Source organism: Gymnodraco acuticeps, unplaced genomic scaffold (genome assembly GCF_902827175.1).
Source record: "Gymnodraco acuticeps unplaced genomic scaffold, fGymAcu1.1, whole genome shotgun sequence".
In the NCBI taxonomy this organism is placed as follows: Eukaryota; Metazoa; Chordata; class Actinopteri; order Perciformes; family Bathydraconidae; genus Gymnodraco; species Gymnodraco acuticeps.
Genome location: NW_022991642.1, coordinates 1,611,181 through 1,632,561, shown reverse-complemented (window position 1 = coordinate 1,632,561; position 21,381 = coordinate 1,611,181).

The window sequence follows — 21,381 nt, the reverse complement described above, 5'->3', positions numbered from 1 at the left end:
ACCACCCTCTGCATCCTCACGTCTATCACCTGCAAGTACAAAACGCCTCATCGTTATTAATGGTCTCCTATTGAGCAAAATGCTATTTTTGTACTTGTTTTATACATAAATATGTGTCCCCGGTGTGTCAGGAGACTCACAAAGTGTCAGAAAACAAACCCTCTCTCTTTTCCTCCGTACACACATCAAAATGGGGGTACAATGGAGCTGATCCAGATTTGCTGCGTCATGACGACATTACTAAAATGTGGGCTGGCTTTACACCCACAGCCCTATCAGAAACGTTGCTGTCAGAAACAATGCACAACGTGTTTTGAAAGTAATATGGTCTTTGTTTACATTAGCATGCTAACACTCAGAACCTGTACTGGAGAGAGTATGTGTGAAGAAGCAGGAAATTAAAAGGAACTCACCTTGTGGTAAACCTGAGAGAGAAAAAGAGTTTGAGCTCCCTACTGTTTCAGAAATAATTCTTGATGTGGTTTTGAACATGATATGGCGTTTAATCATGGCAGCATTTTTTTTTTTATAAAGCTACTCATCCAGAATCAGCACTTTAGTAACAGGGCTGAAATAGAGGGGTTTGAGGCTAGAATGATTGATCTGTTTGGTATTTTGAGCAAAACACTTCATAATAACTTGAATTTATATAGCGCCTTTCATAACCTCAAGGTCGCTTTACAAATAAACATACAAGGACAAGACATAAAACATAAAAAACATAAACATAAAACAGGGGGCAGAAATGGAAGTGTAAGTGGGGGGGGGGAGTGAGTTATTGTTGGAAGGCGATGTTGAACAGATGAGTTTTAAGGGTTGATTTGAAAATGTTGAGAGAAGGGGCGTTGCGGATTTCTGCAGGGAGGGAGTTCCAGAGGGTGGGGGCAGCGACACTGAAGGCACGGTCCCCGAAGGTGCGGAGGCGTGAATGGGAAATGGAGAGCAGGCCGGAGTCTGAGGATCGAAGGGTGCGGGACGGGATGTGTGGGTGGAGGAGATCTGTGAGGTACTGAGGGGAGAGGGCATGGAGGGATTTGTAGGCGAGGAGGAGGAGTTTGTAGGTGATGCAGGACTTGACCGGGAGCCAGTGGAGGTTGAATAGAGTGGGGGTGATGTGCTCCCAGGGCTTGGTGAGAACCCTGGCAGCTGAGTTCTGTATGTAGGCTACTGGAGCCTGTTCAGGGTTTTGCTGGGAACCCCGGACAGGAGTCCGTTACAATAGTCCAGACGTGAGGTAATGAAACAATGTATCTTTTTGTGTAGGTAATTGATTAGTGACTGAGGGGGAGATGGGCAGAAGGTTTTGTGCTGATGTACAGTTGGGTGTCGTTGGCATAGGAGTGGAAACAGAGACCATGCTGCGGATGATATCACCAATCGGAAGGATGTATATTGTGAATAGAAGGGGGCCGAGCACCGAGCCTTGGGGGACTCCATGGTTGACAGAGGCAAAGGGGGAGCTGCAGCCAGCGTGTGTGACAAACTGTGTCCGGTCCGAGAGGTATGAGTGGAAGAAGGAGAGGGCGGAGTCAGTGAGGCCAAGGAGTTCAGACAGGCGGGTGAGGAGGATATTATGGGAGATGGTGTCAAAGGCTGCAGAGAGGTCAAGGAGAATTAGTGTAGTGATGGAGCCTGAGTCAGCTGCGATGAGGAGGTCATTGGTGATTTTGATCAGGGCAGTCTCGGTGCTGTGGTGGGTCCGGTAGGCAGATTGAAAGGGTTCATAGAGCTCATGGTTGGACATGTGATGGTGGAGTTGGTCGGCGACTGCTCTTTCCAATATTTTACTAAGGAAGGGAAGGTTGGAGATTGGCCGGTAGTTGTTGAGGTCAGTTGGGTCAAGTCCGGGTTTCTTCAGAATGGGGGTGACTGAGGCGGTTTTGAAGGATGTCGGGTAGATGCCAGTTAGCAGGGAGGAGTTAATGATGTCCACGATGGTGGGCAGAACAGTGTGTAATGTTGCCTTTACTAGGACAGTGGGCATGGAGTCCAGAGAGCAGGTGGAAGGCTTGGCCTTAGAGAACAGCTTAGCCACCTGGACAGCATCCACAGGGGCAAAAGCAGAGAGGTGGCAGTATGAGGAGCGTGCAGTTGGAGCAGCGGCGCTTGGAGTACGAGCTGTGTGAGGAGCAGGGGGGGCAGGTGCGCTAAGCTGCAAATGGATGGAATTCACTTTGGCCTGGAAGAAATCCAGGAAGTCCGAGCAGAGGTCACGAGCACCAGGAGGTTGTGGGGCAGCAATGGGGCGGAGTAAACTATTTATTGTTGAAAACAGTTTTCTTGGTTGATGTTGTTGGCCGTGGATTATGGTTGAATAGTATTGAGCTTTGGTCCGGGTGAGCGCCTCCTTGTAGGCCCTTACATGGTCCTTGTATGCCTCACGGTGGACAGTGAGACCAGTTCCTCTAATGAGTCTCTCAAGCCGGCGACAAGCAGCCTTCATGGAGCGGGGTTCGGCAGTGAACCATGGGGCAGGACAGGTGTAGCAGACGGTACGGGTTTTTAGAGGGGCCAGAGCATCAAGGGTGAGCGCTAGGGCAGTGTTGTAACAGGCTACCAGGTCATCAACAGGGGTATTAGGGGGATAGGGGGCGAGATGGGATGCTACCATGGTGTGTAGGGCAGGTGCACTCACTGACTTGATGTTCCTGAAAGTGATGGTGTGCGTTTTGAGCGCTGCAACGGCAGGGGAATAGGTAGAGAAAACAAGATGGCATGATGGTCGGCAACAGCGAGATCTAAAACCTGGAGATGGGTAGGTTCGGTGCCCACTGAGCACACTAAGTCCAAGGTGTGGCCCTTAGTGTGGGTGGGACCTTGGAGCTGGAGTCCACGTGGATGTTCAAATCACCTAGCAGTAGTGTGGATGGGGACATGGAGCAGATTGAGGTGAGAAGCTCAGACAACTCAGACATGAATGAGTTGGAAGGTTTGGGGGGGGCGGTAAATGAGGACGACCTGCTGCTTTGAGGGGGCAGCCACTGAGAAGGCAATGCACTCAAGTGAGATTTTATTCGTCACAAGCAGCTGTTTGACATGTTGGATATCTGCTCTGTGGATGACTGCCAGCCCACCACCACGACCAATGGAGCGGGGCTGTTGGAGATAAGCATAACCTGGGGGGGTGGCTAGGTTGAGTGTGAGGAAGTCCTGTTGGTTTTGCCATGTCTCAGTGAGGCAGAGAAAACAAATAACAAATATTTGTTCAGAGTTTAGGATGGCAGAAGACACTACACTACCCAGAATCCTCAGCTATTGTTTGGGGCTACACCATGTGCTTTGCTTGACAAACCCCGTGATTTGTCCTCAAGCTCTGTGATTGGATGTTGGAGTGGCAGTGCACGAAACACTGTTCAAAACAGGAATCGAACGTCCATAAATCCATAAACCCCTGTACAGTGTTTTGTGGACAATGATGGTGTTTATGATATTTCTGACTGCAGAGGGACGCCTAGATGATGCCATTGATTGACGTCACATACTCAGCCTGGTTGTTCCCTGGCCCTCGAACCACGATTTTATGGGGCCAGAAAAACTGTGAATTAGGACCCGCTAGCAGGTACTAGGCCAAGTGGAAACGCAACCTTTAACGGGCCGCTGACGTCACAGCTCTCTTAAACCGGGCTCCGCGCTGCAGTGGAAACGCGCAAGTCAGGCCGGGAATTATACACCCAGCCAGGCCACTACCAGTTTTTTGTGCCATTTTGCTGGATTTATTTGTAAATATTTGCAGCGTTGCTGCCCATAGTCATAGCCCTCTAGTTGAAATCTACTACCCAAAAATAAACATATGGAGATGGGTTACTATTTAATTTTTTTTTACAAATCTATTTAAGAACTAGGGCTGTCCAGTTAAAATTAACGCCACTAATTATTTTAACGCGATTAACGCATGTGTATTTTTTTTCCTCGGCCGCCCCGTAGTTTCAGAGCGCATCGAGTTTAAAATACCATCTACAAGCTGCTGCTGACAGCCCCGCTCCTGCCGCCCGCTTGTGGCAGACCACACTTCCACGCTCACCGGCAGGCACCGACTGGCTATTGGGAGGACCGGGAGGGTGTGTGTATGTGTGGCTCGAGCGAGCGAGAGAGAAACCTTACGTGCATTGTTGTTGTTAGCATCTGGTGCTAGCTAGCTGCGCTAACAGATATAAGGAGCTGCTTAAATGAAAACAGAGGAGCGACATTTCGCCGACAACTGCGCCGAGCACTTGACTTTATGCAGGCAGCCAAACAGTGGGACATTGTACGAGAAGTCAGCACACTCAGCACGGATAGTGCAACATGATTGCAGTGTCCAGGCAGCTCCCGTTCGAGCATATGCCTTGAGTTGCACATAGCTCCAACGATCCATCTCTCACACACACACACACACACACACACACACACACACACACACACACACACACACACACACACACGTTCTCACTCCCATCCCGTCACATATTGACGGACGGTCAGGGCCCCTCCCCGTCGCTATGTGACGTACAGGGTACCCCTTGCCCGTCAGGCTTCTACGGGCAGGGCGTCCCATAGACCTTCATTGCGGACAGCGGACCCCTTGACCGTCAGGCTTCTACGGGCAGGGCGTCCCATAGACCTTCATAGACCACGTGATCAACAACAATGGCCGACCTTCGTGTTATTCTCGGTGGAAAAGGCCATTAAACGTCAATAAAATGCGTTTTGATGTCATTTTATGCGATTAATATGAGTTGTTATTTCTGATTATTTATGCAGTACATGTACATGATGTTTAGTTTGCTAGTTATGACGAAGATTACTTCATGAATGTGTACACATTCATGGTTGCTAAGGTGGTTGCTATGGACGCTGCAACAGCTCCCAGACCATGTGATCAACAACAATGGCCGACCTTCGTGTTATTCTCGGTGGAAAAGGCCTATTTTAAGGTTCATTTGGCCATTAAAATGCGTTTTGATGTCATTTTATGCGAGTAATGAGTTTTAATTTCTGATTATTTGTGCAGTACATGGACATGATGTTTAGTTTGCTAGTTATGACGAAGATTACTTCATGAATGTGTACACATTCATGGTTGCTAACGTTTTTTTGGTGGAAATGTGTTTTTTCACAGCAAAGTCACCCTCTGTACTTGGACTTATTGGGAGAATTTAAAGGCAAGAACATCCCAAATATTCATTTAGGTCTTTATTTTAGACCTTTAGTGTTGCCGTCTGTGAGGAAAATAAACGGGGCTCAGAGCCTCGTATTTTTAAAATCTTTTTTTCCTTCTAATTTGTTATTCTTTTCAAAACAACACACTGTTATTTACTCACCAATAACACACAATTATCCTTGCTTTTATTTATTGGTTTAATTCCATAATCTCGGGCTTTTTTGGCGTTCGCCAGGAACTGAATTTCAAAATAAAAATAACCGGAAACAGACGTAAGGGACATTTCGAGCATCATTGCGATTGTCAACATTTTTGAGTTTAGGATGGCCGAAGACACTACACTACCCATAATCCCCAGCTATCGTTTAGGACTACAGTCCCTGTGATTAATCTTCAAGGTCTGGGATTGGATGTTGGAGTGGCAGTGCGCCAAGGTTACGCCGAGCGTCAAACAGCTGCTTGAAATGGAACGAAACCACGCCAGACTATCCAAAACTGGAATCGAACGCCCCCCCAGAACTATACACTACACTATTGTGTTTCGCAAAATGTTCTATGGGACGTCTCTACTGAACGTTTTCCCCACAATTAGAAGTTGCCAGTATTAAACACATTGGTGTTATCAAATGTAAAACATATAATTAATAAATGGGTGAAAATCGCTGTCCATAATGCGCAGCATTAATATATAGCATTAATATATACCCACATGACAGCTCATTGATACTTTGTAATTTTACTCAACTACAATTCAGAGGTTAACCTGGTATTTTTACTCCACTCCACTTATTTTAGTTACTTTGCAGATTCTGATTAATGATGTGAAATATAAACAACCCTTAAATCAGACTTTAGTTACACCTGAGTAAAATTCAGGTAAGGTGATTGTCAAGTGCCAACAATCAGGAGAGATATTTGATAGTTGGTGCTTGAGAAGACTAAACATGTATCTGCAATTGACATGAATGGAAACGAGTAATAAAGTATATTAATTACTCGTTATTCTCTACTAATAGTTAATTAAAGACTGTATATTATGGCTATTTTGCACATCCCTTTCAAGATTTTCAAAGGTTTATTGACATATGATATCATATACACAACTACGGTGTAGTTATGCAATCAACAGTTTATTACAAGACATCTATCAATATGTGTGTCCCTCCACCATTAAACTGTCATATTCTGCACATTTCTTATTCTATCTATCTACATAAGAGTATAATCCATATGTATAATATCAGTTAAAATAAGTGCTTCAACATAGTTAACATTGCAGGAAAGCAATATATTAGACGTTAAGTACTTTGTCAGGCTTAATATTTATCTGTAGATAGATACCCCCAAAGTTTTTTTCTTATTTAAAAGAAGACCTTAACCTGTTATTTAATGTTTAAATAAAGGTTAATTCGTTTTTCTGTTTTGCACCTCCTCCTATTAATATCTTTGTACATTCTGCACTAAACTGTTTCATTGTAGAGATCACTTATAGTATCTTCTTGATTTTTTATATTCTATATTTATACTTTTCCCCCTATGAAAGTATGTACTCTTAATATTTTTTTAAACAAATAAAACACATAAAAACAATAATTCAATAACGTGCTTTAACCACTAGGCGGTGCACACAAGGTACACACAGCCATAATAACTTTGTATTATTAGTGTTGGACACTTGTATGTACAACATCTGAAGATGTGTAGTTTTATTCATGCTTTCACATAATTTTACAGCATATTGCTATACTATTTCAGACTCAGTATTTACATTCTTACATTCAAAATGCAATCCAATTCAAATCAGTAATATCTTTAAAAACTACAAATCCTTTTATATAAGCTGTGCACCGTTATGGTGTAAATATAACCTATCTATAAATTATATCAAATGTAAAAGTCTGCCGAATTAGTGTTGATACTGCAAGGAGACGTATTGTGTGAAGAGAAATTGAAGATGTTGTTTAATTGTTGAAATATTTATGATCCACGTCAAGTATTCAGTTTCGGCGGCATTTCTTCAGTTTTTCCAAAGGTCTTCTCATCAGGGCTCTATAAATAAAGAACTACGGCAGATCTGTAATATACAATGCAGCCGAACCGTGTATTACAATGCCGTTATGTGATGACTTTCAAAGAGAAAAGCAAGAGCACTCGGAATTAAGTATTATTTTATTATTTTAAAAATGTTTTCCGGATTTCATATAATATAAACACCAATTCCCAGCATGCATTGCGGCTAAAACATCCAATCAGCGTAGCTGAGGATCTTGGGTAATCGCTCGAAATGCCTACGTCTGTTTCCAGTTATTTTTATTTTGAAATTCAGTTCCTGACGGACGCCAAAAAAGCCCGAGATTATGGAATTAAACCAATAAATAAAAGCAAGGATAATTGTGTGTTATTGGTGAGTAAATAACAGTGTGCTATTTTGAAAAGAATAACAAATTAGAAGGAACAAAATATTTTAAAAATACGAGGCTCTGAGCCCCATTTATTTTCCTCACAGACGGCAACACTAAAGGTCTAAAATAAAGACCTAAATGAATATTTGGGATGTTCTTGCCTTTAGATTCTCCCAATAAGTCCAAGTACAGAGGGTGACTTTGCTGTGAAAAAACACATTTCCACCAAAAAAACGTGTACACATTCATGAAGTAATCTTCGTCATAACTAGCAAACTAAACATCATGTCCATGTACTGCACAAATAATCAGAAATAAAAACTCATTACTCGCATAAAATGACATCAAACCGCATTTTAATGGCCACATGAACCTTAAAATAGGCCTTTTCCACCGAGAATAACACGAAGGTCGGCCATTGTTGTTGATCACGTGGTCTATGAAGGTCTATGGGACGCCCTGCCCGTCCGTCAATATGTGACGGGATGGGAGTGAGAACGTGTTGCGCACACGCGCACGCGCACACACACACACACACACACACACACACACACACACACACACCATTTTTATTGTATTAGGTTCCAGGTTGAATTGAGGCGAATATTTGTAATGTTCAGAAGTTGTTGTGTTTAATATTCATGAGAATATTTGTCATTGTTCAAATGATAATAAACATTAGCATAAAGCATATTTGTCCACTCATATGTTGATAAGAGTATTACAAACTTGCAAAATATTCCTCTAAGGTACATTTAAAACAGATAAAAAATGAATGTGCGATTAATCGCGATTAAATATTTTAATCGACTGACAGCCCTAATATATATATATATATTATATGTTGTATACACATAAAAAAATATGTAGATACACATGTTACGCCCAGATCTAGGGGAACCTAGGCACAGCATAAAATCTGCCCTCTCTCCTCTTTTCCCACTCCCAAGAACATAGACAATGAGACAGTGAATGCCTTTTGGTAAATTGAATTACCAACGTTTTCTTTTTAAGTGCAACAACCCACAAAAATAACAAATCTCTGAACATAAAAATCTTGCCTAACAAATAAGAAAATAAACATACAGGACTCTTACTTACACCGACGTAAAAACAGGAGAAAACGAGAACCAACCAAAAGAAAACGGGTTTTACACTTTCACGTAGACTTGAGGCATGTCCAACAAGGACAGGTTAAAGTTATGTCTATCCTTCTGTCAAGGAGAGACTCTGAGGCATGAACTCAATTGCACGACTCAGATAGTGTTCTCAAAAAATAAAGACTTTACTGGAATTTAGCACAGTAATCAAAACAAGGAAAACAAATATACTCTTTCGAGGAAAACTAGCAAGTGATCAATGAGGTAGATCCGTGGGAAGTCCGTGAGGTAATCAGGAACGTGGGTCATAGTAAGACAACGAACTGACAATGAACAGGAGGAAGCTACCACAATATATACACAGGTAAAGGGGACACAGGTGGAAACAATCAGGGCGGGGAAAACAATCAAGGACGCAGGAGACAGAAGGGGGCGGGGAGCGTGGAGGCCTGAAATGAGAGGGATGATTAATTAAGGGAATAAACATAAAGCACAGGGCAAAGGGACATGACAAAACTAACATAAAGAATAAACTTTCACTATTAGTTTCCTAGACATGACAGTACCCCCCCTTCTAGGGACGGCTCCTGACGGCCCAGGCTCCTCTGAGTTGAGGCGGTCAAAATCCTCAATGAGGCTTTTGTCTATGACGAAGCGGGAAGGAATCCATATCCGCTCCTCAGGACCATAACCCTTCCAGTCAACCAGTAGCTGTCGCCCTCTACCCCTTTTCCGACTAGCCAATATCTTCTTGACGGTGTAAACCGGACCTCCATCAATCATCCGGGGGGGCGGGGGGGGGGTTTGGCGTTGGGAACCATAGCGCTCTCCTTCAAGGGTTTTAGTTTCCCTACATGGAAGGTGGGATGTACCTTCATGGACCTGGGAAGCCGTAGTCTCACTGAAACCGGGTTGATGACCTTGGTGACGGGAAAAGGACCCACAAACCGGGGAGCCAATTTACGGGGGAGTACGTGGAGGGGAAGGTCTCTTGTAGAAAGCCAGACTTTTTGGCCTGGCTGGTATACAGGAGCTGGTCGGCGTTTTCGGTCTGCTGCTCTTTTCACCAGTTGTGAATTCCTGCAGAGGATCTTCCTAGCCGCAGCCCACACGCGCCGACAACGCCTGACCAGCGCGTGGGCAGACGGGACCGTGACCTCCCTCTCCGTGGCTGGGAACAGTGGCGGCTGGTAGCCATAAACACAGTGAAATGGGGACAGGCCCGTGGCAGAAGTAGGGAGGATGTTGTGCGCATACTCAACCCAGGTGAGGTGCTCGCTCCAGGAGGATGGATTCTGGGACACCAAGCAGCGCAAACAGGTCTCCAGTTCTTGATTTAGGCGCTCTGTCTGGCCGTTAGACTCCGGATGGTATCCTGACGAGAGACTGACCGTGGCACCGATGAGGCGGCAGAACTCCTTCCAGAAGCGTGACACAAACTGGGGGCCCCGGTCGGAGACAATATCCTTTGGGAAACCATGAAGCCGAAACACATTATGCATCATGACCTCAGCCGTTTCCTTCGCTGAGGGCATCTTGGGCAAAGCAATGAAATGTGTCATTTTAGAAAAACGGTCCACTACCGTAAGAACTGTGGTTTTACCTCTAGAGAGGGGCAGGCCAGTGACGAAGTCCATGGAGATCTCTGACCAGGGTCTGTTGGGAATAGGGAGTGGTTGTAATAGTCCTATTCGCGCCCTGGAAGAGGTCTTATTTCGAGCGCAGACAGGGTACGCCCCCACATACTCCTTCACCTCCTTCTCCATGGATGTCCACCAGAAACGTTGTTTTATGATGAACATATTTCTCTTGACTCCAGGGTGACAGGTGAGCAGCGAAGTGTGAGCCCAGTGGATCACCTGTGGTCGCTCGGCCTCCTGAACGAAAAGCCGGTTAGGCGGGCAACCCCTTGGTGCAGGAGCTCCAGCATTGGCTCGTATTACCTCCTTCTCTACTGACCAAGTCAGCGCTCCTACCACCCGGTTTAATGGGATGATGGGTTCCGGCTCCTTGACTGCAGGCACAGGGTCAAACAGACGGGACAGAGCGTCAGGCTTGACATTCTGAGACCCTGGCCTGAAGGAAAGAACAAAGTCAAAACGGTTGAAAAACAAGGTCCACCTAGCCTGGCGGGAGTTCAGTCTTTTGGCCTTTCTTATATATTCCAAGTTTTTGTGATCGGTCCAAACCACGAAAGGATGCTCGGCTCCCTCCAACCAATGCCTCCACTCTTCCAGTGCCAGCTTCACGGCCAGCAACTCACGGTTTCCCACGTCGTAATTTCTCTCTGCTGGGGAGAGCTTCCTGGACAGGAAAGCGCAGGGGTGAAGTTTGTTGTCCTTCTGTAGTCGCTGGGAGAGGACCGCTCCCACCCCTTCGTTGGAGGCATCCACTTCTACCACAAACTGACGAGTGGTGTCCGGCAAGGTGAGTATGGGAGCAGAGGTGAACATTCCTTTAAGCCGAGAAAAAAGCCTCCTCAGCCTGAGGAGACCACAAAAAAGGCACTTGAGGGGACGTGAGGACATGAAGAGGGGCTGCAATAGCACTGAACCTCCGCACAAAACGTCTGTAAAAATTTGCAAAGCCTAAAAACTGCTGCACTTTCTTACGAGAGTCAGGGGTAGGCCAACAAGCTACTGCGCTAACCTTCTCTGGGTCCATCCTAACTAGGGATGGGTATCGTTTGAAATTTATCGATTCCGATTTCGATTCCGGTTCTGCTTATCGATTCCGGTTCTTATCGATTCCCCGTTTCGATTCCAAAATTGTAAAATAAAGAGGTCAAACGTTTAGATAACAAAAATATATTTATTCTTAAAAGCTTTAACTGAAATTGTTACTCAAAAATATACATGCAATACAAATGTATTGCACAATAGCTGTGCTTTATTTTAACTGAGCTATGCCTGTGGCAAGCTATTAACAGGCATTACACTTTGCCTTTTCTTTTTCTTTTTTAGTGTAGTGGAGCCTCACTTCAGAGTGTTTACCGCGACCTATCTTTGGTGTTATGAAGTGACTGAGCTGGTGAAATGTCTACGGGAGGGCGGGGGAGCATCGCTGCGGGGCAACTGTGGACCTCTGTCGCCTGTCAGCGCAATTTATATGATGCCGTTTAAAAAAATGAAGGGCGGTGCCGGCCGTCAGCGTACCGAGCCGGCCGTCAACGGCCCGCTGACGACCGGCCGTTCTGTGATTCTCCAAGTCCGCCCTGTATTCCACCGGGTCACCGCAGCACCGCGGTGCAGACGGACCCGCTGGAATACAGGGTCTACCGCGTTTAGGAACCGTTAAGCAGAACCGAAATTGTGTATTTTGTATGGGTACCCGGTACCCGGCATTTTCTTATCGGTTCTCATCTGGAACCGAGTTTCGGTTCCCAACCCTAATCCTAACCTGACCTGGCGAAATGATGAAGCCCAAGAAAGTGACTGTCTCTGCATGGAATTCGCATTTTTCTGCTTTAACAAACAACCTATTCTTGAGCAGCTCTTGTAGAACCTGGCGGACATGTTGTTTATGGGTGTCAAGGTCAGGGGAGTAGATCAGAATGTCGTCCAGATATACAAAAACGAAACGGTTCAGAAACTCCCTCAACACGTCGTTGATCATAGCCTGGAACACAGCAGGAGCGTTTGATAATCCAAATGGCATTACACGGTATTCATAGTGGCCTGAAGGGGTGTTGAAACCCGTCTTCCATTCATCACCCTCCCTGATCCTGACTAAATGATAAGCGTTACGCAGGTCTAACTTGGTGAAAACCTTGGCTCCCTGAAGCTGCTCGAAGGCTGACGAGATGAGAGGAAGGGGGTACCGGTTTTTAACCGTAATGTCATTGAGATGCGAGTAGTCAATACAGGGCCTAAGAGACCCATCCTTTTTCCCAACAAAAAAACCCCCCGCTCCTGCTGGTGATGAGGAAGGGCGAATAAGGCCTGTTTTGAGGGAGGCATTAATATAGTCCTTCATGGCCTCTTTCTCAGGTCCTGAAATAGCATATAGTCGACCCTTAGGAATTGTAGACCCCGCAATCAGGTCGATAGCACAGTCATAGGGGCGGTGAGGCGGAAGAGTCAGAGCCTTGGATTTACAGAATACTTCACTTAAATCGTGGTAGCAGGAAGGGACTGAAAGAACATCAGGAACATATATTTCTGGGATAGTTCCCTGCCTAACCCTCCCAGTGTTACCTCTTCTGTCAATCTCCGCTACCTGCTTAACACAGTGATCTCTGCAATTCTTTCCCCACCCCTCCACCCTCCCAGATTGCCAATCAATGTGAGGGTTATGAAGTTTCAACCAGGGAAACCCCAAAATGAGTGGATGTTGGACTGAATTAAACAAGTGAAATGACATTGTCTCGTGATGGTTATCACCACATCTTATTTCTAAAGGCTCTGTTTGGTGAGTCACTTTAAACAACAGCCGCCCATCGAGAGCACTCGCTTCAAGAGGCTGGGGTAGAGGTTTAGTTTTTATGTCCAATTTTTTAACTAAACCCCAATCCATCAGACTTTCGTCTGCCCCTGAGTCAATGAGTGCACCATGAGTAACCACATTGTCTCTGATTTTTACCTGGATGCGGGTCAGGGTGCGAGGAGGAAAGTCAGAGGAAGAGATCCGGCTCACCAACGTACTCCTCTTTATTGGTGAGCCTCCTCTTTTACCGGACAAGCCGCTTGTGGATGTCCGCGCTGCCCGCAGTAGAAGCACAGACCCTCCTTTAATCGACGCTGACGTTCTGCCATCGAAAGCTTGGCGCGGCCCAACTGCATTGGCTCCTCCACGGAGCCAGGGGGCGCTGTTGTCCGGAACGCAGGTGAGGGGTGACGGGGCCTCCAAGAAGAAGTAGTATCCAGCGGCGAGCGTCTCCTCTGGGGAGGCGGATCAACCGCATCCTTGGATTTATTCCTTCTCCTCTCCGTCAAACGATTGTCTATCCGTATTGCCATGGATATGACAGAGTCCAAGTCAGCGGGCAGATCGAGAGGCGCCAGCTGGTCTTGTAGGGAATCCGAGAGACCGCTGACGAAAGCGTCAAACAATGCAGCGGAGTTCCAGCCGCTATCGGCTGCCATAGTCCGGAACTCGATGGCGTAGTCAGCCACACTCAGCTGATGTTGTTTCAGCTTAATCAGAGCCCGAGCTGCTTCCCTGCCCGGCGTGGTTTGATTGAAGATCTTTCTCATAGTGTCTATGACATTTTCCAGAGACCCGCAGATGGGAGAGCCTCGGGACCACTCTGCCGTAGCCCACGCTGCTGCTCGGCCGGAGAGATGGGAGATCATGAAAGCCACTTTGGAATTGTCCGTGGGAAAAGCAGCCGGTTGGTGGTGATAGTGTAACTCACACTGCACAATGAACGTCCGGCAGCCCTCCGAGTCTCCGGAGTATTTTTCGGGTGGAGCCAGACGCATGGAAGTACTGTGCGGCTCAGTAGACCGGTTGGGATCGGAACCGGTCGCCGCCGGAACCGGGGGAGTCGTGGGAGGAGAAGCAGCCTGCAGGTGAGTGAGCACACGCTGGACCTCAGCTGCCAGCAGATTCACCTGGGTTGTCACCGATGATTGTAGTTCCCCGTGGCTGTTGGATAGGTGCTGCACTCCGTGCTGTATGGCGGCCATCTGCTCTTCTTGTTGCCCAAGACGTTGGCCCTGAGAGCGGATGGCGTTCTTTAGCTGGTCTGAGTCGGCTGAGTTCATTTTAATGGTCAGTTCGTACTGTCAAGGAGAGACTCTGAGGCATGAACTCAATTGCACGACTCAGATAGTGTTCTCAAAAAATAAAGACTTTACTGGAATTTAGCACAGTAATCAAAACAAGGAAAACAAATATACTCTTTCGAGGAAAATTAGCAAGTGATCAATGAGGTAGATCCGTGGGAAGTCCGTGAGGTAATCAGGAACGTGGGTCATAGTAAGACAACGAACTGACAATGAACAGGAGGAAGCTACCACAATATATACACAGGTAAAGGGGACACAGGTGGAAACAATCAGGGCGGGGAAAACAATCAAGGACGCAGGAGACCGAAGGGGGCGGGGAGCGTGGAGGCCTGAAATGAGAGGGATGATTAATTAAGGGAATAAACATAAAGCACAGGGCAAAGGGACATGACAAAACTAACATAAAGAATAAACTTTCACTATTAGTTTCCTAGACATGACACCTTCCAAGGTTTACAAAATATACCAGGACAGAAGTACAAAAGGACAGATACAAATACGCAACAGTTGGGAGCAGGAGAAGCTGAGTCGGAGAGAGCGGCAGAGTGACTGCATGGCTGCAGCTTAAATGCTCCCCTCTTCTTCAGGTGGACCAATCAGCCTGTTGAAGGTAGCTAATCAGCTAACGGGCACCACCTGCTTGCTCACACACACAGACACAGGAGGAGAGAAAAGTCTCTACTAGGGTTGGGAACCGAAACTCGGTTCCAGATGAGAACCGATAAGAAAATGCCGGGTACCGGGTACCCATACAAAATACACAATTTCGGTTCTGCTTAACGGTTCCTAAACGCGGTAGACCCTGTATTCCAGCGGGTCCGTCTGCACCGCGGTGCTGCGGTGACCCGGTGGAATACAAGGCGGACCTGGAGAATCACAGAACGGCCGGTCGTTAGCGGGCCGTTGACGGCCGGCTCGGTACGCTGACGGCCGGCACCGCCCTTCATTTTTTTAAACGGCATCATATAAATTGCGCTGACAGGCGACAGAGGTCCACAGTTGCCCCGCAGATATGCTCCCCCGCCCTCCCGTAGACATTTCACGAGCTCAGTCACTTCATAACACCAAAGATAGGTCGCGGTTAACACTCTGAAGTGAGGCTCCACTACACTAAAAAAGAAAAAGAAAAGGCAAAGTGTAATGCCTGTTAATAGCTTGCCACAGGCATAGCTCAGTTAAAATAAAGCACAGCTATTGTGCAATACATTTGTATTGCATGTATATTTTTTAGTAACAATTTCAGTTAAAGCTTTTAAGAATAAATATATTTTTGTTATCTAAACGTTTGACCTCTTTATTTTACAATTTTGGAATCGAAACGGGGAATCGATAAGAACCGGAATCGATAAGCAGAACCGGAATCGAAATCGGAATCGATACATTTCAAACGATACCCATCCCTAGTCTCTACACACAATACACATAACGACCAGGGTCGTAACACTCCCCAACTAAAAATCAAACATTTCCCCCTAAAGAAAATGTTTGACTTCTCAAGGACTAACGGACTCATAAGGACTCTCAAGGACTAACGGACTCATAAGGACTAACGGACTCATAAGGACTAACGGACTCTGAAGGACTCATAATGGACTCTGAAGGACTATAACGGACTCATAAGGACTCTTTAAGGACTAACGGACTCATAAGAACTCTTAAGGACTAACGGACTCTGAAGGACTCAAACGTACTCGAAAGACTATAACGGACTCTAACGGACTCTGAAGGACTAATGTTATGTGCCTACTCAAATCAAAACTGTCATGGGGATTTGTGTGTGATCTATGGGTAAGTGATGGACTGGATAGTAGAGCGGCTCCCCGCTCTATCTCCAGAGCTTTTACCGTTATGTGCATGGCTTCCACCCCCAACTCCTTGTGTCTCAGCTCTACCTCCCTGATGCGCAGAGTCAGCTGTAGCTCCTCTGCAGACATCCCAGCTTGGGAAGGCAGGCCTTGGAGTGAGGAGGACAAACCTGCGAGATTAACCACTTCATGTTTTTCGTCAAATACACCCTTCTAGACTAGTTTTCTACACAAGAGATCTTTTAACTCTTGTTTTTTTTGTTTTTGTAGGCACAAACACATCATAAAAATTTGCAATTGCTTACCCGACACGCCGAAAAGAACGGAAGGACCGGACGGACGAGCCCCCAATTATGTTACGCCCAGATCAAGGGGAACCTAGGCGCAGCATAAAATCTGCCCTCTCTCCTCTTTTCCCACTCCCAAGAACATAGACAATGAGACAGTTTTACAGACCTTTTGGTAAATTTAATTACCAAAGTTTTCTTTTTAAGTGCAACAACAAAGCACAAGCATAATTCAGTTTAAAAAGATGTACAGAAACACTTTTTGGGAAAACTATGAGAATGAAGAAGGTGATTGAAGATGAGAAATGATTGTATATGTATGTATAAATGTAAATGTATGTAGGAATAACTTGCATAATGATTTAAAGGACAATCATTGATCAAGTAAGGGGTGGGAATTAATAAGCATTTGCTTCCTCCTACTCCCTTTCGGACACATATGATTTATTATTAATATGAAGACATTTTTTGTTTTTTTGTTGAATATACAAATATTACCATGAATGTGGATAAATACTGTATTATAACAATACGGTATTCTGTTTTTCACATTTGTTATTTGTTATTTTTTAATCTGTTCGAAATAAAGACTGAAAGAAAGAACCCACAAAAACAAACACATTTCTGAACACAAATATCTTGCCTAACAAATAAGAAAATAAACATACAGGACTCTTTCCTACACTGACGTAAAAACAGGAGAACACGAGAAGCAACCAAAAGAAAAAGGGTTTTACACTTTCACGTAGACTTGAGGCGTGTCCAACAAGGACAGGTTAAAGTTATGTCTATCCTGCCAAGGTTTACAAAATATACCAGGACAGAAGTACAAAAGGACAGATACAAATACGCAACAGTTGGGAGCAGGAGAAGCTGAGTCGGAGAGAGTGGCAGAGTGACTGCATGGCTGCAGCTTAAATGCTCCCCTCTTCTTCAGGTGGACCAATCAGCCTGTTGAAGGTAGCTAATCAGCTAACGGGCACCACCTGCTTGCTCTCACACACACACACACACACACACACACACACACACACACACACACACACACACACACACACACACACAGACACAGGAGGAGGGAAAAGTCTCTACACACAATACACATAACGACCAGGGTCGTAATAACACATTACAAACATGTAGATAGTAGATACACACTCAAAAGTCTCTAGAATTGTTCCTATATCTTCATAAGAAAATATTATATATAATGAAATAGCTAGAAAAAATATGGAGCTTAACTTGAAGCACCAAAAGTCCTTGAACCCTGTTCATCATAAACAACTAAACATATATATCTTATTTTAACCTTATGGTGTATTTACTTTAAAGAGTCCTCTCCTGCTGATGTTCAGGTGTATGTCAGTATGTGGTATCTCTGCTTTAAAGAGTCATTTGTCCATGTCCATGTGATTAACGAGTCAATAGGATGCTTCTTTTGTTTCCACACAGAGTGAAACTCTGCCCATACATTGATCTTCAATAGACTGAAGGACCACAGATGGAAATGAGCTATTAGCTATAATCTGGCATATTGCATCTCTTCTCTTTGCTGAGATTAATGTTTTTGTATGCGTGGTCCTTCTATAAATAAATACAAATACGAAGCCTTGTATGCCTAGAAATGATTCATTTCATTTCCCCCACACTCTTAATTCTATGCATTTGATGTCTGCTCTGATCAACCCCACTGAATACAGCAGAAACATATTTTAAAAACTTCTCTCTTCTAATATTACCCCAATACAACCTCACATAACTTCATATTGGGCTTCCTTATAGTTGTGTGATGTAATTAAACAATAAAAAAGACAAGATCAAGGGGGCATTAAGGTCTTTTAAATTATTATTACCCTCTTCAAAGAGACTCCCTTGTAGTTAATACATATTATGTATATTTAATTAATAAGCCCTACAACTAAAGAGAACATCCTTAGTTAACACCAATCATATTAAAACCTAAATAAGATATTTTTTAATTAATATGAATACCCTCTTCATAAAAAGAGACTTCCTTGTAGTTAGTAAACTAATTACACATTAGTTAACAGTCTCACACAGCTTAAAAAGAAACATCCTTATCTAACATAAATCATTTTAAAAACCTAAATTTAAATGGAATTGAGACAGGACAATAACATCAAAGGTTAGTTATGGGTCTTAAACATATCACACTTACATACGAGATTGCCTTAATCAACACTAATTACAAACACTGGTCAAAGGACGGACTGCAGAGGTTAATTCGATTATAGATCAAGGCTAATTAGATTGACATCAAAGGCAAAGAGCCTCAGACGGAGGACCGTGTCTGAACCCGGCACAGATACTGCATCCGTTTCTTGATTGGCACTCCCGACGGATGGCGGTAAGTTGTCACAGGCGTCTCTCTGATTAAACCCATATTGATGCGTCTCTTGGCCATTTTTCTTTTTTGAAAGGTGACTTGATGAGTGGAAATGACTGGCTTTTTATCTAGTCTGCACGGAATTCTTTTTTACCTAACTCCACCCCCCACTATCTTCTGCCAAAATGCCAAACAACCGCTGCATGGCAGAGCAGCGTGCCGCAAGTCTCCAAAGAAAGCTCAGCAAAACCCCGGACCTGTACAAAGATTACAAGGACTTCATGACGGGGATAATTGGAAAAGGCTACGCTGTCAAAATCCCCATAAAACAGTTAAGCCGAGAAGATGGATGTGTGTGGTACATACCTCATCCTGGTCTCTACCACCCAAAGAAAGACCAAGATGCTGATCTTCTGCGTTTCCTATGGTGGCAGGATGGTGACCTGAACACACCGATGGAAGACTACCGAATGAGAGTGCACCTGTTCGGCGCTATATCATCTCCCAGCTGTGCATCATATGCGCCAAGAAGAACAGCACCAGAGGTGGTGGAAACGGTTCTCAGAAACTTTTATGTGGATGACTGTTTAAAGTCTGTGGATTCAGAAGACCATGCTGTTGCTTTGGCCAGTGTGAGAAGGAGAAAGAAGCACAGAGCAACATCATTTTTTTGACCTTAGCAAATATATGTTTGTATTTAATACCTTTTTGTTTAAGTAAAGAGTCAAACAAACTATCTTGAGACATATCTTTTCCGAGTCAAACTTATTTGCTACCTGTGAATCGAATTTTGGGTTACTGGAACTACATTCATGTTTTTTTGATGTACAATTAACTTGTCCACATTGCTTGCCGAAAGGGCAGATCTGCTGGCACTAACAATGTCTCCTGCTGTGGAGAACACCCTCTTGCTAGGGACAGAGGTAGCCAATACAGCCAGGTAGCACTTTGCTAACATGGCAACATAAGGATATTTGGCGTTTGTAATAGCTTTGGCTCGCTCTGCACTTTTTGCGAGTGTTGGAAGCTTAAATGCTAGTGGGAGTTGGGTTTGCACTTCACTCTTTTTTATTTTGGTACCGGTGATATTCACGTTCGGGTGATGCCTTTTCAAATTACTGACTAAATTTGAACGCATTCCTGTGACCAGCTCTCATAGTATGCCTCTCGTCCAATTAAATGACTTGGTCTCTCTATGACGCGTTGAACCCAATGTGAGCAAATTATATATATATACACAGAATACATATTGAGAGATATATACACTAGTATTAGACGTAGTCAAAAGTTTGGACACATCTTCTCATTCAAAGTTTTTTATGTATTTCAATTGGTTTTACGTTGTAGATGTATACTGAAGACATCAAAACTATAAAAGAACACATATGGAATCATCTCGTAATAAAAAAAGTGTTAAAAAATACAGAATATGATTTATATTTTGCTGGGTAATTTGGACCCACCAGACCAAAGTACATGTAAACGGTCTGCAAAGTCACAAACCCGCTAAGTACAATCTGTAGTGAGTAAAAGCGCAAGGACGAAATGACGCACGAAGGGTTTGGGGGGCCTCCCCCTAGAAAATCTAGATTTGTGCAGGTCTTAGATGCTGTCTGGTGCATTCTCTAGACTGAATTATAAGATGAACCACCACAATATTATATTGTACAATTTCAATTTAATTATTCATTTCACTTGTTTGTTCTTGTTTGTGTTTGCTCACTTGCATGCTCTGCATAGCTATAAGAAATAGCCTACTTAAGTTGTTGGTCAGGACACTGTCCATTTGATGTAAACAAAGTAGAAAACATTACATTCAGTTATAACTGCCAAAACAAACATTATTTACACTATTATGGCCCCCGTTAAAAATATTGTAATGTTATCTACTGTAAGTTGGTCGAACGGAAGCTGACCGAGCAGCAGTCAAGAGGAGCCGAGCGCATCCGCGAAGCACACAAAATGAGTTCCCTTTAGCCGGCAAATCTAAATCTCTTCGGTCAAAATGTCCGGTCAAAATAATTTCCCTTTAGCCCAATACCGCTTCATTTGCGCCACTTATGTGACAGACAAGAAGAGTATGTGACAGACAAGAATAGTCAATTATAATGTCTAACACTTAATGTGGAGAAATAGATGTCCTGTGTGGGTTGATTGTGCGTTGATCTGTTGGTAATGCCTCTGGGTTCCGGTGGGCATGTAAACAAATGCATAATGCTGCGCTATACGTTGTGGCCTCACCCAGTTGCATAGTGACACTTATTGTTTAGGTGTCTTTTAATAAGAAGGTAGTCATATCATTAGCTGGATCTGATCGATATGGACATAAACGCGAGTGAAGTCTAATCTGACGGGAGAGAGAGATCAGCTGCTGCGTGGGGAAAGCAGTTATTATGGCAACACTAAATAAATCATCGGAGCGGTGGAGTGATGAGGATGTGTCGGCACTTCTGGCGATTTACTCGGAGGACGTGATCCAGAAACTTCTACTGAAGGCAGTTTCCGTTGTTCAGCAAAGTTAACCGTCCACAGCGCAAAGTAATGCCGGTGTTGCAGTATAACGTGAGT